The sequence below is a fragment of the Cavia porcellus genome, unplaced genomic scaffold, assembly GCF_034190915.1.
Source record: "Cavia porcellus strain 051 isolate PalLab524CR breed Dunkin Hartley unplaced genomic scaffold, mCavPor4.1 scaffold_1, whole genome shotgun sequence".
Lineage (NCBI taxonomy): Eukaryota > Metazoa > Chordata > Mammalia > Rodentia > Caviidae > Cavia > Cavia porcellus.
In genome coordinates, this window is record NW_026947484.1 from 146,415,286 (window position 1) to 146,433,823 (window position 18,538).

Consider the following 18,538-nt stretch of genomic DNA (forward strand, 5'->3'; position numbering starts at 1 on the left):
GTCTCTGGGTTTGATTCTCCAAAATAAAAAAAATCACTAGTTCTTAGGGAAATTCAAGTCTTAACCATAATGAAGTATGATTTTTGTGGTAGAACACAGAACTATACTTGATCTTTATCCCCAGTTGTGGCACAAAGAACCTAAAATCCTTGGAATTTCTTGATTATATTTTCTTACTTACAGTTATTCCCTTCAGTCACAGGTGTATTTACAGGGTAGGCCCCTTAAGTAACCTCAAGACAGAGCTGGTCACAGGAAATACCAAGTCACTGGGGCTGGAATGTTCAACATCACTTCATACCTCTGGGAGGGAGACGAAGGAAGAACTGGAGGCAGAATTCTATTTTTTAATTCCTTTCTTTTTTTTTGATAGTACTTGGGATTTAACCCAGGGCCTTTGTACCATGCTACATCCCTAGCCCTTTTTTATTTTTTATTTTTTGAGACAGTGTCTAAGTTGCTCTGGCTGGACTCAAATTTGGAATCTACCTGCCTTGGCTTCCCATAGTGCTAGGTCAAGGCATGTACCAAAATGCTCTCAAACATTGAGAAACAAGAGAGCCCAAGCTGTCCTCAAACCTGTGATCCTCCTGTCTCAACCTCTAGACCACTGAAAATATAGGCATGCACCATCATACCCTGCAGATTTTTCTAAATATAATTTAAGAAATGTACATAGAATACAAATACCTGGCTTTATGCTTTAAGTATGTTCCTGAAATATTAAATTTAAGACAAATCAACTTAAATAGAGGCAGAATAGTACAATGGTTTAGAGTGCTTGGAGGATTAATGATATGATTTGGGATGCATTATATGTTTGGTGTCTCAGGTTTTTTTGCTGTTAACTGGAGATAATAAAAGTATTTATCTCATTTGGAGGCTCAGTGGATTCAACAAATTAACATGAGATCATGCTTAGAACAATGCCTGACACAAAGTAGCCATGCTGTATACATTGGGTGCTACTATTGCCTTCATAATCATCATTAAAGGTTTAAACACTCCATGATAGTTATCACCAAAGGAAGTTGTGCCAAACCCCTCAATAAAGCTATTCATCTGGTTAAAGCCATGTTAGCTCCATAATGTTTTGTAAATTCAGATTTTTATATAATATATATGTTAAGTATAAATAATTCACAAAAATGAAGTACAGCTCTGTCTATTTAGAATTAACAAATGTGCTTTGATTTTCCCTCTATTTTTAAATTACACTTTTGCTTTTAAGGTAAATATCACAAATCTTTACTGCAGTGTGAAGTCATACCAAAAGGAATACAGGATTTAGAGCCAGAAAACTTGATTCAGTCTCAAGCCTCCCACTCACTGCATAAGCCACCAATTCTCTGGTACTTATTTATATTGAGGAGGCTTTATTTAAAATCTCCTTGTCATATTACATGAGACAAGTGTGTTAAAACTTACTTGTTTCTCCTTTTGTTTCCTTCTTTTATTCATTATAAATGCAAGTAGTTGAATTCAACTAATTCAGAAACGTAAGTGAAACACAGGAAGGAATAATCCATGACTATTAGCATTACAATGGTATAAATAATACTACCAGGATTATTTTCAAAATACAAATGTGGCATTACTGAACAGGAAAAGATATACAATGACTATAACAAGATAGTCCAAATCTTAAAACTATCCTGTTTAATCAATTTCTTTGTAATTATGAAATATCTTTTTTAACTCTCGTAAGGTCACTTGCCTTAAATATCTATTTTGATTATAATTAGTACAATTACAGCAGCTTTCTTTTGGTTACTGTTTATGTGGTATATCTTTGTCCTTTTAAAAAAAAATAACCTTCTACATCCTTTTTTATTTAGTTATGTTTCTTGTAGTAGGTAGTTATCATGGACTCTCTAGGAAAAGTCTGTTCTTCAGAGAAGTCTTTTGTGTGTAGAAGGTTCTTGGTTTGTGTCTGTTACAAGGTCCTACCTTCCCAATTAAGAATGAGACATTGGTACTTGTTTGGCTCAGTCCCCAGTCCTTTGGTGTTGGGCTGTGCTAAGATTATTACTCCAGAACTTCCCAGAATTGTCACTGAAGTGAGAACAACTGATTATAACAGATATGACATGACATATACTAGCTAAAGTAGTATAATTAGCAGTAACAACAGCATCAAGCACAATTTAGAAACTGACAAACTGAGGTTTTGTACCTTAGACCATAGGAACAAAATCTATAATTATTTAACAGAACCTGTCATAAATTTGGAGCTTGTATACCAACTGTTTCCCTTTGGTAGAGTGGTTTTACCCTGTGGTGGAGACATTTAAGAGAGAGAGTGGGTAAAATAAAGATAACTGAAAAGGAAGTGGAAGAAAGGCTGAAGGACAAAAGATGATCACAGGCAAGCTTTGGGAAACTAGAGAAGAGGGCAGAAAAGAAAGAATGAAGTAACGTGGACACTGGGTTTGGGGGATGGGAGTAGTTTTCTGTGGCTGGAGTTCTTCCCAACCATTTAAAAAACAAAAAGAAAAAAGGAAAAAAAGGATAAGAAAAAAAGAAAAATATTTTTTTTAACAGTAGGGCGGGGAGAGGCTTCTATTCAGTGTGTCTTTGTGCCTACACACCATGCTGTTTCAGTAACTTGCCTTTAAACTCGTTGGCTCTTATTGTTAATGTTGCTTCGGACTTTCCCACCCTGCTAGTCCCACCTGGCCATCATGTGCACCTAGTCAGGGACCTACTGTGTAGTTGGCCTTTGCCCCATTGCCAGATTCTCCCTATTTAACAGGGAGGAGCCAGTCACCTGGACTCTTTCCACGGGGTAGCGTACTGGATCCCGCTATTAGCTGCGTCTCTTGTAGGCAACATAAGGTTGTATTTTTTATTATTCCACTTAGATAGTGAAACAAGAGGACTGAAAATTTGAGGCCTGCCTCAAGTCTTACTTTCTCACTGTTGGGACAAAGCCCACAAGTTAAATGAGGAACGGTTTATTTTAGTTCACAGTTTATAGAAAGTTTCAGTCCATAGTTAGCTGGCTCCAAAGCAGGGTGGCAGGGTACAAGAACATGCCACAAGAGAAACAGTCCACGCCAGGACAGGAAGAAAAGTAGCAAGCAGCAATCTTCTTTTTCCTTTTTATTCTATTCAGGCTATAATCCCATTGATTGGTTGCTACCCACTATCCATACCCAGAGCTATGATAAAACCAATCAGTGAACTAATGCAGTATCACATACCCATAATCCAGTACTGCATACCCATGATTCAGGGACCTCCCAAAAGCAGATGAAACTTTGGGGGGGGGGGGACATCTAGATATATGCCATAATCCTGGGCAACCTACATTGTCTCAAAATTAAAAATTAAAAAAGGCCTGCAGCTTTAGCTCAGCAATCCCTAGGTTCAACTTCAGTAAAGAAGAAAAAAACAAAAAACATGGTGTTTGGCAGCAAGTGCTTTGGCAGACCTCATTTTCTAACCAAAATATACAAATTTGGCTCTTCCATACAAGGCTAGCAGTTTTATAGTTTCAAAAGGAAGTGTAAACTAAGTCTGCAATGTAAAATGTTGTACCCCAGTGTAACTTTTTGTTCATGACCTATATAATAACTGGCTGATAGATATGATGAAGTCGTTTTCAAATCAGCCTGTGTACACAATTATGCAATCCATGTATTTTGGATTCAGAGTTCTTGTATGGTTCTAAGCAAAGTTAGAAAAATGGCTCCTTTATAGAGGAGAACAACTGATGGGAAATCTGACCTATCACTTTGGCTGAAACTAGCAGTGAGATTTCAGGACTACATACAAATTCAAAAAATAAGTAACCGCATGTTAAAAAATAATTTTATTTATTATCTACATCAGGCAAAATTTATAGTTCAAATGCAAGAAAACTCACTTCTTGAAGCAAACACTGGAAATTCAGTTTCATGAAAAAGACATTCTTCATCAAAAGAACTCAAACCATTTAACTATTGATACAAGTATCAACACACCATATAAAACAAATTTACAGTTTAATTTTTAATTATTCCCTATATAATTCAATATAGCACATAAAAACACAATGTATTTTTCTTTCAATCTTTCCTACAATAAAAGAAAAAACTGTACAAAACAATTAGTAGACACTAGCAAATTTTTGGCTTAATAGTTAGAAGCAAGAAATTAAAATGTTAGAATTTCTTTACTTTGCCTTTACAGACAAGTATTATGCTGGCTGGCAAAACTTCCTGCTTTTAGGTTCCAGTTTTAAATAATAATAATAATAATAATAGTTTTACATGTTTTCGGAAAAAAATTTCCAAAGTGTGTCTAGAACTCTATTTCACGTATTTCTAGGCAGCAAATACTATGTATTGTGTATCAAGTCCTAGAGTTCTACAATAGTAATGATCTCAATTTTCAGATCTTTTTAAAGGCTCATTATTTGTAATTCAACCTTCTAAATCATGATGTAACTCTTTGGTCCAAATAATGCTTTGCCAGTAATAGATCTAGTCAATCCTTTGGAACAGTTACTTCTGAGGCAATAACAGATGAATCCAAATCACAGCATAAGCCAAGATCCTCTGCTTAAGAATAATCATACCAAAAACCAATCTGGAGTTTCTTCTCCGTCCACTTCTGTAACTCAACTGTAGAATTAAGCTCTTTATTCTTTGTAGTATGAGGTTGGCTCTTTAGCATCCATCATATGGAGAAATTCAACTCTGTAAGGCCTGCAAAGCCTTGGTGACATATCCTTTTAATACCTGCCAATTTTATCCCCTTTATTTCTCATCTGAGTTAATACATTTCCAGGTATACCAGAATATTTTCAAGTACTATCAGCTATTACTTAAACATTTTTTAGACAGTATCTTCCTCTGAAGTTCAGGCTGGCCTTAAACTACTCATTTTATAGCCCAGGTTGGCCTTGAACTCTAAGCAATCCTCCTGTCTCCCCTCCTGAGTGTGCCAACATGCCCAGCTACTTGAACATTTTCTTATTTCTCTTTGTAGAAGGTTGTCTTGCCTTATTCTACAGCTAACACCTTTTAATTCTTCAAGTTAGTCCCTTAAGAAACCATCTCTAACTGTCCCACAAAGGAATGCACACTATTTTCATGTTAGGTCACATTCTGTACTCTAACACTTGCTTCAGGGTTTTTGCTGTTTACATACTTTTATCTCCTCACATAACTGTGCCATCTGTGAAGGCAAACTACAGATTTTTATGTTTATAATAATACAGAAAAGCACAATGCATAATGTATAAATGCTCAAGTCCTTCATATCTTCTTATTTATTGTCTCTCATATACTAAACACTATGCTCTGAATTGGCAATTCAAGTTGGACAAAATAGTAGTCCCTGTGCTTACAGTCTGGGAGAAAAACGGATGCTAATCAAATGATAATCTTAATGATATGTAACTGTCATAAGTGCTCTGAACACACACACACACACACACACACACACACACACACACACACACAGGCTGACCTAGGCTGGGAGCAGGGGAGAGGTGGTCAAGAAATGCTTCCCTACAGCAGTAGTGTTCGACTTATCTGTGAAGGATGAGTAAGCAGAGATAAACCTAAGAGACGACAGAAGCCAAGGTAATGACTGATCTTAGCACAGCTGCAGTAAGGGCTTAGTTCTTTACCCAAAAAACAAAAATTAACCATTGAAGGTTTTGAATGAGATTACTGATATTGTCACATTTTGATCTTTAAAGATGTACACACCAATACATTGAAAAGAGAAATATTTATTGACTTGATTAACTAATATATTTACCTAATCTTGAGTATTCACTTTATGTTAACCCCATTAAATTGAAACTTGAGTCTCAAAAACAAATTTCAGCTAAAATATTGGAGGTACATATATAATTTCAAATTTTCTAATTTTAAGAATAGAACTGCACAGCAAACTCCACCTAGCAGTGCAAGCTTGGCACCTCATTCAGAACCTGGTAGGGCCCTGCCAGTACCCCCAAATAGCCAGAGCCTGCAGTAGGTCACTCAGATCCTGGCTGGACCCTGCCCAAGAGGCAGAGGAACCACCTGCACTGATTGGCATGAACCGAAGTCCTAGACAGCAAACTCCACTTAGCCATGCAAGCTTGGCACCTCACTCGGAACCCAGTATAAGGCCCTGTCCAGCACCCCCAAACGGGCGAGGACCTTTGCTGCATTGTATGCTATTAGCTGAAGGCCTGTGCAGCATACTCCACCTAGCTGTTCAGCCTTGGTACATTACTCAGAATCTGGCAGAGTCCTGCCCAGCAACCTCAAGCAGCCAGGGTGCTTTGAAGTGCCATGTGGAGTATGTTGAAGGTACTCGTACTATACTGCCCCAATTTGAGGAGCCTTTGAGTGCCACTAGGGACCTAATGAGGCCTGTCTAAAGACCCCCACTCAACTGGAGAAACTCCCTGCAGTATGGACATACATGCTCAACCCAGGAAGCAATGAGACCTCACACTTAGCTTCCCCAACAGAACAGGAAAATGACACAAGAGCAAATGCAATCTCAAACCTCCAGCCCATCCAAAACAAGCCTAGAATACTTGGACACAGAAGAAAGTATAAGCCATACACCTGAAACTTCTGGAATGACAGCAACTGAAGTAAAGAAACAACTCCATAAAGCTATAAAGAAACTCAGACCAGAAATAATCTCTCCCCAAAAATGATAAGTGTAATAAAAGAAATGCTGAGCACAGCTAAAGAAGACATATTTTTAAAAAACTGAGGAGCACTGCAAGATGGAAACCTTGAATGAACAATATAACAAAACAACAGAATGCATGAAACAGATTCAAGAAGATATCCAGGAAATCAAAAATTTCATCAAAAGCTGACAAAACCACCTGAATGAATGTGAAGATAGACTTTTAGACTTCTAAGACAAGACTGCACCTAGTGAACAAGAAAGGAAAGATCTTTTTAAAATAATGAATCAAGAAATAACAGTCGAACAGTTGCAAGATGATACAAAGAAAAACAATAAGATTGATATATAAATGAAAAAGATAACACAAATGCTATCAGAAGACTATTTACAGAAGTAATAGCTGAAAATTTCCCAAACATGGAAAAGGAAACTGACATACAGATAGGTGAAGCATGTAGAACTCTATTAGCCCTAACCAAAATAAATCTACACCCAGACATAAAAATCAACATCCCAGAAATTCAACGTAAGAACAGAATATTAAAAGCTATTAGAGAAAAGGGACAGATTACCTACAAGGGAAAGCCCATCAGAATCACAGCAGACTTCCCAACACAAACAATGAAGTCAAGAAGGGCATGGAATGAAATATTTTAAATCCTAAAGAAAATGACTTCCAGCCCTGATTAATGTACCCTGCAAAACTGTCCTTCAAAATTGATGGAGAAATAAGATATTTCCACAACAAAGAACTGCTGAAGAACTTCGTGACTACCGAACCAACCCTACAAAGAATAATGAAAGATACTCTAAAGAGACAAAAAAATAACCATGACTTCAAGAACACCAACATAAAAAAAACCACTAAGCAAGACAAACAAACAGAGAGGAAAGGTGAAGAACCAACAGCAGAAAGGTACCAAAATGAACCAATATATATCAATTATAATCATTAATGTACATGGCTTCAATTCATCAATTAAAAGAAATAGATTAGCAGAATTAATCAAGAAATAACATCCAACCATATGCTGTATACAAGAAATCATCTAACCCAAAGGAAATTCATACACTGAAAGTCAAAGGATGGAGAACAATACTGCATGCAACAGGAACCCCCCAAAAAATCACGGGTTGCTATTCTGTTTGCAGACAATATGAACTTCAAACCAAGAATGAGTAGAAGAGATAGAGAAGGCTACAAGTTAGGGGGAAACTTCAAAAAGAAGAGATAACAATCCTAAATATATATGCACCAAATATGGGAGCACCCCGCTATGTAAAACAAATATTAAGAGAAATGAAAAATCAAATAAGCTATAACACAGTTAAAACTGGAGACCTTAACACCCTATTCACACAAAGATATAGATCAACTAGACAGAATATCAGCAAAGAAATAACAGAACTAAATCAAACTTGTGAAATAACAGAACTAAATCAAACTTGTAAACAAACAGACTTAGTAGTCGTGTATAGTGTCCCATCCAACATCAGAAAATAATTCTTCTCAGCAGCACATGGGACAGTCTCTAAAACAGACCATATAGTAGCCCACAGAACATGCTTCAGTAAATGCAAAAGAATTGAAGTTATCCCATGCATATTCACTGATCATAGTGCCATGAAACTGGAAATTAATGACAGAAGAAACTGCAAAAATTCCATAAACACATGGAAATTAAATAATATACTCCTGAAAAATCAATGGGTCACAGAGGAAATTAAAGAAGAAATTAAACAGTATGTACAAGCAAATGAAAATACAAATACAACTTACTGGAACCTTTGGGATGCAGTGAAAGCAGTCCTCCGAGGAAAATTTATTGTGGTGAATTCTCACATCAGAGAAACAGAACAAACACAAATAAACAACATGATGTTACACCTCAAACATCTAGAAAAAGAAGAGCACGTCAAGCCCAAAGCCAAAAGAAGGGAATATAAAAATATAATATGAAAAAAATTGAAAAGGAAGCAATTCTTCCTAATTCATTCCTGGAGGCAAATATTACCCTAATATCCAAACCAGAGAAAGACATAACCAAAAAAGAGAACTATAGGCCAATCTACTTATTGAACATAGATGCAAAAATTCTCAATGAAGTACTGGCAAACAGAATGCAGTAAATGATCAAGAAGATTATACACCATTACCAAGTGGGATTCAACCCAGGAATGTAGGGATGGTGCAACATATGCAAATCCATAAGCATAATACATCATATCAATACAGCCAAAGATAAGAATCATATGATCATTTCAATAGATGCAGAAAAAGCTTTTCATAAGGTCCAACACTCATTCATGATAAAAAAAACCTACAGAAAATCAGAATAGATGGTCTTTACCTCAATCTTGTAAGGGCCATCTATGACAAACCAACAGCCAGCATCATATTAAATTGTCAAAAACTGAAATTTTTACTCTAATATCAGGAACTAGACAAGAATGTCCCTTGTCACCACCCTTATTCAATATAGTGCTGGAAGCCAGGTGTGGTGGCTCACGCCTGTAATCCCAGCACTTGAGAGGTTGAGGTGGGAGGATCATTCCAAGTTCAGGACCAGCCTGTACTACAAAGTGAGCTCAAGGCCAGCCTGAACTGCATAGCGAGACCCCATCCCAAAAAAGACCAAAAAAAAAAATCAATATAGTGCTGGAAATATTAGGTAGAGCAATTAGACAAGAGAGAGAAATAAAAGGAAGAAGGATAGGAAAAGAAATTAAATTATCATTATTTGCAGATGACATGATACTCTACATAGAAGACCCCAAAACTCCATTGAAAAACTTCTAAGTATGATAATCAAATTCAATATTGTAGCTGGATACAAAGTCAACACTCAAAAATCAGAAATTGTTGTTGCACACAAACAACAAACTCACTGAGAGAAAAATGAGAGAAGCCACACCCTTCACAATAGCATCCAAAAAAAATGAAATACTCAGGAATCAATCTAACCAAGGAAGTAAAAGGTCTACTCAGTGAAAATTACAATACTCTGAAAAAAGCAATTGTAGATCTCAGAAAATGGAGTGACATTCCTTGTTCATGGATAGGAAGAACAAACATTGTGAAAATGGCTATTCTCCCAAAATTGTTATACAAATTTAATACAATTCTAATCAAAATACTATTAGCATACCTCACAGATCTAGAGAAATCATTTCTAAAATTCATCAGAAACGAGAAGAGACCTAGAAAAGCAAAGGCAATTCTGGGCAACAAAGGTGGGGAAAAAGGTATCACAATCTCTGACTTGAAGTTATACTACAAAGCTACTGTTATAAAATCAGCATGGTACTGGAATAAAAACAGACCTGAAGATCAATGCAACAGATTAGAAGATACAACCACAACTACAAACACACTCAGCCACCTTATCTTTGACAAAGAGACCAAACATGTTCACTGGAAGAAAGGTAACTTCTTTAATAAATGCGGCTGGAAAAACTGGCTTTCCATATGCCAAAAACTAAAACTAGACTCATTAAATCTTCTGGAAGATGAAGTAGGTAAAAATCTTGAAGACACAGAGGTAGGCAAAGAATTCATGAACAAAAAATGCACAGAAAATACTTCCCAGAATCAATAACTGGATTTCATCTTATTAAAAAGTTTTTGCATGTCAAAGGAAATATCCAACAGAATGAAAAAAAAAATCCACAAATTGGGAAAATACCTTAATCAACTGTCCATCTGACAAAGGACTCCTATCTAGAACATATAAAGAATTTTTAAAAATCAGACCCCCGAAATTCAAACACCCAATCCAAAAATGAGCATCTGAGATTAATACTTCTCAGCTGAAAAAATACAAATGGCAAATAAATACATGAAAAAATATTCAGCATCATTGGTCATTAGAGAAATGCAAATTAAAAGCACACTGAGATTCCTTATCACTCCAGAAAGAATGGCCAGTATCAAGAAAACCACCAGTAACAAATGCCAGAGAGGCTGTAAAGATAAAGGAACTTTTCTACACTGTTGGTGAAAGTGTAGACTGCTGCAATCACTGTGAAAATCAGTTGGGAGGTTCCTTAAAAAGCTGGGATTGGAAGTCCCATTTGACTCAGCTGTTCCACTTCTGGGCATATACTTCATTTTATTAAAAGTAGTGCCAATTTCCAAAAAGACTGTTGTACTGTTTCTACTTGTCCATCATAGATTGGGCATGGCACAGGGACACTGAACGGCAAGCCAGTTCAATTTACAAGTTGTACAGGTAAAGACTGTTTAGTAAGATTATCTGAATATGTCTAATTTAGGATCTTCCATGGGTCTGTGCTTTTTACCCTGCTAATGATTTCTTACCATGGGCTCCAATCAATAAACTCATATTGTCCTATTTTTTCCTTTAAGTCCTGCATTGGCCCGATAAACAGCCTAAACCAAACAGCATCTTCATGTATTTTTAAAAAACTAATTACACAGCAAATAGGTATCCTTGGCTTCCATAAATCTGTCACACTTCCTAGGAGTGGTGGAGACCCCAGGGTGATAATAATCAGTTGCTAAAAAATGTGTCCCACCCAACTTTGTGGATGAGCAACGCAGTATTCTGATTGAACTTAAACATCTTCAACACATAATGGTGGAAAGTCAAATTGAAGTAAAACTAATAATTGCTTTGTCTGCCACATAAATAGGGATGACTGAGCCCAGAATGACATCTAATTTAGGGCCGGTCGTGTCTGATTCATGATAAATCTCAGGTGGAGAATCTGCACAAGTAATGGGAGTAAGTAATGATGGATTAGGGGATAAATTCAATATTCTACTCTGTAAGCAGGTGTTATGTATATGGATTCTGCCAGCAGGACGATTAAGGCAATCAAAAGATTCTCAGGGGTTGGTGGAATTCCCCTTCTGATAACTGCATCTCTAGTCTCACAAACTGTTGCTTGGATATCATTCCACTGGATCGCTCATCCTCTCTTCTCTTGGGGGACCTGGAAGTGGGTTTCCTGGTTGACTAGCAGGTCCCTGAGCATGGCCTTAAGAGACAGGCTCATCCACTGGAAGGCCCAGATCATGGAGCCATCATGATCATGTAGCACTATTTCTAGCATCTGTCATGTCTCCTTACCAAGGTCATACATTTCTGGACAGCAGCCCCTTCATGCATCCATCACTGTTAAGACACAAGTATAACCTTGCTCCCATGTTATTAACTTTACTGGTTCTTTAAAGTTTAAATTAGGCAAAACATGGCCTATCTGTGGGAAAAAGAATAATGTTAAAAAGTAGTCTTAAGTCAATTACAATGAGAGGCCAATTTCTATAAACTGTCCTGGTTGTCCTAGTTCCATAGGAAGTAAACAAGCATTTACAATTAAGTCTTGTAACAACTCCCATTTGCATGATTTTTTTGGAATAACAAAGACAGGAGTATTCCAAGGGCTGAGTTTTCTAAATGTACTAGCTGGAATTGTTGCTCAACTAATTTGTGTAATTAGGTTAGCTTTTCCTTGTTAAGTGGCCACTGATCTACCCAAACAGGGTCCTCCATTTTCCATTGTGAAAGCAGAGCTGTTTGGCGGGGAGAAGTATGAATGGCCCTTGTCAAAAATTTTGCTGTTATCCAATACCATGCCTGTTGTTTTTAGGTGTAGTCCTTGCAGGCTCTTTGGTTCCCTGTAAGTTTTTTCCCAACCCTTTATCTTCTTGATATCCCATTTTAGTCATCATTTTTCTAACTCTACTATTTGAATCTATCAGTTTAAGTTCAGAATTGGAACTTGTTTAATTTTGAAATCAGAATTGCTAATCAACATTAATTTCCACTTTTGTAATAAATCTCTTCCCCACAAATTGACCAGAATAGGTACCACATAAGGTAAAAAGAAATGCTTTTGTTATTCAGGTCCCTCATAAGGCAAGAGTGAGTCACTCTGTAGTAAAGGCTGAGGGGACTCCAGTCCTATTAAGAAGATGGAGGCTCTATTAAGGAGGTAGAGGTCTCTGTGTTGGTCACATGTCAGCCACTCTTCTAATCCAAGTATCAACATGTCTACTCCAGTGTCTGTTAGACCTTCAAAGCATTTTACATTAATCTTTACAAAACACATAAGCCAGTTTTTAGTCATGTCCTGTGTAAAATAAATTTCTCTTTTTGTAGTCTTGCTCTGAAAGTCTTGCTCCCTCATGAACTGTCTAGGTTTACTAAAGAAGGATTATCTATAGGTAACAAAATCAACTACACCACATATTCTCCCTGTTCAAAAATCCAGAGATTCACAGCACATGCAAATATGTGTATCACATCTCAACAATCACCACCAATCACACTAGCTATTCCTTTTAAATTTAGATCAGCCTTTCCCAATATAAGATAAACTGTCCCTTCAGGTAGGGGACCTCAAATTCTTGTGGGAACTAGGATAAATTTGTCACTTCTGATAAGAGCAACTCTGCAAGCTACAGAAAGTTCTAATCCTGCACTCTGTATTGTTCCCCTGGTGAGGGAATTAATGTCTCTCTGCAAAGCTACTTTTGAGGTTCTTGTCAAATCTGTTGGCTGGTTTGTACTGGGTAAAGCTGACTGACATTTTCACTCACCAGTTGTATTTCCTCTATTGTTTGGCCTGAGGAAGGGCCATCATCTCATGTACTGCCTTTATGGCATTCAGAATGACAAATAGCTCAATGCCTCTCTTTGTGATATCTAAGACAGGGTCCAGGCATGGGACCTGAGTCCCCCATGCCAGAAACACTATTCCCTTGACCTACTGCATCTGTGATATCTGTCCTATTAGATCCAAGAATGCTGCAATTTTTTTCTAATATGTCTCATTTTTATATGTCTCATTTAAAGCATTTTACATTACCTTTTTTTGCATTTGAAAAACCAGCCATAATCCAAGCCGTAATAGTTGTTTAAATGATTCAGTTCCAATATCCTGACAAATTCAATCTATGTTGTTAATTCATGAGTTGATTTTACAGAATTTAAAGCTTTTTTGCAGTCTAGATTGGCATTTGCATATGCCAACTGTATGATTTAAATATCCACAGGTTGTGTGTTTGGAACCTGTGTGTGAACAGCTTCTTATATTTAGCCACAGATTTATTAAAGGGCTCCTTAAGTCCTTGATGAAAGTGTAAAAAGGACCACATGGGAACTCCATCCTCTGGAATAGTTGACCATGTCCTTTTTAATAAATCTGCCAATTGTAGATATAGTTCATCAGGACATTAGATCTGTTCCCCCAAGAGGTGCATATTGTCCCATCCCAGAAAGCAGTGCCTCATTTATTTCTGGACACAAGTCAGGATCCATCCCGTTTATATGAGCCTGCTCTGAAACAAGGATTTTTAGTTTTACATCAAATGAAGGAATTCAGCAGGATCAGGCACATTTGTGCTAAATGCTTGATATCATATGGTGTCAAATGGTATATATATCCAAAACATTTTGTAAGAGTCCATGGTAAACAGGCTTTGAACTCCATTGTTAACCACACTAAGATTTTTTAGCAGTTGTAATTCAAACGGCATATGAACAGACAACTCATTATTAGTATTCCACTGAGCTCCAAGTGGGAAGCAAGCAGGGGTGCCATGATGTTCCCTTTTGAAGCCACCTCTCCCCTTAAAACCATAGGTTTCTAGATAGAGCCAAATGGGATGTTCTTTTTAAAGACTCCAGGTCTTGTTGAGGTGGTCCTTTTAAGGACTCTGCTTTGGCAGGAGATACCTAAGCTGAGAGCTGTTTCATTTCCTTGGTGCCTGAATCAGACACTGTTGAGTGCAAGCTCTGTAACAGACTCAGAACTGAATGAACCAGATTCCAAGTTGAGAACATCTCAGGGGAAATGACTTTTTCTCTACCATGTGCCCTTTTAAGACTTTTTCCAACTCTTTTCCAATTATCAATATATACAGTACCTGTCTGAGGAAACTATGGATTATATTTGGTTACTGCTTGTAACATTCTTGTTAGGTCTTTTGTTGGCACAGGAGCCCCTGAGTGTTTGAGAAGCTGAATGTATCTTTGCTCTTCAGGTGAAAATTTCTGGCCCATTTTATTCCTGCATAAAACGGCTTATTCACAGCTGGAAGACTCACTCAGAACGATTCTCTTTCCTCTCTTCTCCAGGTGTCCCCAGTGAACTTTCCTTCCTATGAAACTCTTCTCTGTCTCCCACACTTTCTACTGACTTAGCTAAAATTTCCAGTCCAAGGATTTCTGGTCCCCATTCAGGCATCAGTTATTACATGCTCAGGTCTGCAACCTCCCAAATGAGTGGATGGCAAAGGCTTAAATAAAAGAGACAAGGCATACGATTTTAGGGCTCCAGGAGGATCAAACCCTCTAGCAGAATTTGAGATTCTCTGGGGGCTTAAACAATAAACTTCTCTAGGTGGCCTATATTTATTTGGTTTCAAACAAGGGAAGGGACTAGGGTAGAAAACATGGGAAACTGAGCAGGATCTTGGGAGTGGTTCAAGGTCTTCTCCAAGAAACACCAGACTATGTTAATTTAGGTGAACTATGTTATGTGAATTTAGGAGAAGTAGCTTGTGAGAAAATCTCCAGGTTGACTTTCACTACTGGAGTAAAATGTCTGCAGCTACAGTTTTTATTTAGTTCATTGGAGTGGGAGTCAGGTGTCCTCAGTGATGATCTTATCCTGTTCTTTAATGTGTTATGGCATCACAGGCCACTACAGACCTCAACCAGGACCAGTGTGACCCATAAGAGTTTCACTTACTATGAGTCCAATGCCCATCTCCAAACAGCGAGTCTAGGCCTTGGGAAGACCCACAAGTATATATATATATATATATATATGGCCAACTGGTCAATTTTAAACTGCTCAGAGTTGCTTTGTAGTGGTCTCCATCACATGGTAGAGGATACCTGTAATCTCAGCACTCTGAAAGAAGGAGAATCATTAGCTCACACCCAGCCTGCATTGAGACCTTGTCTTAAAAAAAAAAAAAAAAAATTTTTTAAGGGCTGGGCATAAAGCTCAGTACTAAAATCTTGAGTTCAAAAATATATTTAATACACCTAACCTACAAAATATCCTAATTTAGCAATGAGTATCATGTGTTTGCCTTAGTGATTTCAAGGCTGTGTGGGAACTACAGTTTGCTGCCACTGCCCAGAATGACCAGAAGGTATTATACCACATAGCACTAGCAAAAATCAAAATTCAAAACTAGACCTATGTTTTGTAGTTTGTTTTTCTTCTTCTTTATTCTTGAAATAAAATGGAAAAAATAAATAAAATAAAATGGAAAAAATTAGATGTATGATTTTACTAAATTTGTAACATTTCATTTTAGCAACACAGTAAAATGAAAAAAATAAGGGCTAGGGATTTGGCTCAGTGGTATAAGCACCTGGCTGACAAGGTGGAAATCATGAGTTCAATCCTCAGCACCAAAAGAAAAAATAAATAAATAAATAAATAAATATATTAAATTGAACATTATAGGTCAGAGACTGAACAAATAAATATTTCTGATAAATACAAAGCTTCTAAATTAATTAAATCTAGTTACATAGATATTATAAAATAAATTAGTAAATAGGATACATATAAAAATCAGTCTTTTTTCTATATTCTAGCAAAGAAATTTCCAAAGTGAAGTTAAATTTATTTTAAAGTCACATCAAAAAGAATAAACATTAAGAATAAATTTAGCAAAATATATAAAAAACTTGTACACTCAAAACAATGTTAACTAAAATTAAAGGTAATCTAAATAAGTGGGTGACATCTCATTTTTCTTGATTATACAACATAATACTGATAAGACACTAATTCTCAAATTCATCTATATACTGCTGCATTTTATTGCTTGTGACTAGGATGGTAAAAAGATTTATCAAGAGTAGAGAAAGTGTATAAGTAATTTTATTGAAGTTCACATCATAAGACACACAGGACAGTTGAGAACGGACACCATATTTAGAGTGCTAGAGCTTTTTATAGAGTGGATGGCCTGATCTATAACAGGCTCAGAAGAAAACTGTTTTAGTAGACTGAATGGGAGAGTGTGAGTAGGTTTGAGTCTAGATGCATGTGTCCACAGGGAGAAGCCCTAAAGTTTGACAGCCATAAATTAAATTAGGAGGGCTTGATGAGATCCAGACTGGGAAGACTGAAGAGGCCTTTTGTTTTGTGGAAACACTTTGCAATGAACCCAGTTCACTCGGTTAAATTTAGAAGGTAACCATGAAAACAAGGAACTCAGCTTGGGGTTAATGTCATTATATTCAGAGATTGTCTTAACAGTTTGGCTTAGGGAGATGACATATTTTGCCACAAAGTGGGTTTTATGATCCAGCAAAAAGATTGGCTGGGAGAAAAGTCTTCAACAGAGAATTTTAAAAGGGCTGAGCTTAATTTTGACTTCAGAGATAATACAGAGTCAGAGGTGAGCAATAGCAAAGAAGGTAAACCAGTAAATGTTTTCGTACTGACATGTTTATAATTCCGGATACTCAGGAGCCCAGAGGCAGGAGGATCACCAGTTTGCGATTAGCCCAGGCAACATAGAAGACTATCTCAAAAGGACTGGGGACATAATCCACTATACAGCGTTGTCCTAGATTCAACCCCCAATTTAAAAAAGAACTCAAAACAAAAACAAAACAAAACCCCCACAACTATAACTTCTAGGAGATACTGCATAGGAAAATATTTTTGGAACCTTATGTTAGGCAAAATTTGATTACTGTAACACAAGAAGTGCAATTCATTAATCAGACTAGTACATTGGATTTGACTGAAATATAAAACTTCTGCTCTTCAAACAACACAACTAAGAATATAAAAAACAAGCCACAGACTGGAAGAAAATAATTTGTAAATTATGCAACAATTTGGCATTAATCATCTATTACTGTGCGGAAAACACCCATACTCTTAGTAGCCTAAAACAACAAATATTGCTGGGCATGGTGGTATCAGCTCTCTGGAGATTGAGGCAGGAAGATGGAAAGTTTGAGGCCAGCCCCAGCTATATAATTAAAAAAGGCAAATTTATTCACAATTTAGGGCTAACCACTAAACACCTATAATAAAAAAAAAATGACAATACTAAGTGTTGACTAGATGTGGAGCAATTGGAATCTCTTAGCAAGTACAAATGTAAAATATCACTACTGTGGAATATAATGTAGCTATTTCTTAAAAATTAAACATATACTATCTTATGGCCCAGAAATTCCACTCCTAGGTATTTCGTAAGTGGAAAAAATGTTAACACAACCTTGTATGTAAATGTAGAAACAGTATTTTTATAACAGCCCAAACTAGAAGCCATCCAGATACTCATGAATCTAAACAGTACATATTTTGAAGTCCTATATCGTTTTCATTGCTTGGTTTGGTTTTATTCTGGTTTGTTTGATTTTATTATGGATGATGGTATGTGTAATTATTTTAAAGATAACAAGATATAGTATGGTTGGCATTCTTGATTTCCTATTATCTTCTGAAGTTCTGTAGCACTTACATTGTTTTATTTTGATTGGCTTTCTTCTATTTTATTGTTTGCTTTCTCTTTAAAACACAATTTTGAAAAATAGCACATAAATGAAAAAGTATGACACAGTCGTATAAGACTATTATTTATCAATAAAGATATTAACCATTAATTAAACAATAGTAACTATTAATTTAAAAAGATATATAACTATTAATACATATAGTACTATACTACAGATTCTTTCTGTCATTTAGTCTCTTTTTCTACTATAAAAATGTAATGTAGCCTAAAGGTCAGGTTACTTCAAGTTCTGAGACTAACTGTCCATATAATTCCTGTGGGAGCTTCCTCCTCACATCCATAGGAAGACTTCTACTTAACTCACCCAAAACTTACTTTCATGTTCCTTCCAGTGCTACTCCAATAGTAGTACTCCAACAA

The 18,538-nt window shown here is 36.5% G+C and overlaps 1 long non-coding RNA gene across 11 annotated transcripts in view; it reads right to left on the reverse strand.

The window, feature by feature from the left end:
- Positions 1–18,538, reverse strand: part of LOC134477881 (uncharacterized) — a 67,228-nt gene that overhangs the window by 46,864 nt on the left and 1,826 nt on the right. The window lies entirely within an intron of this gene.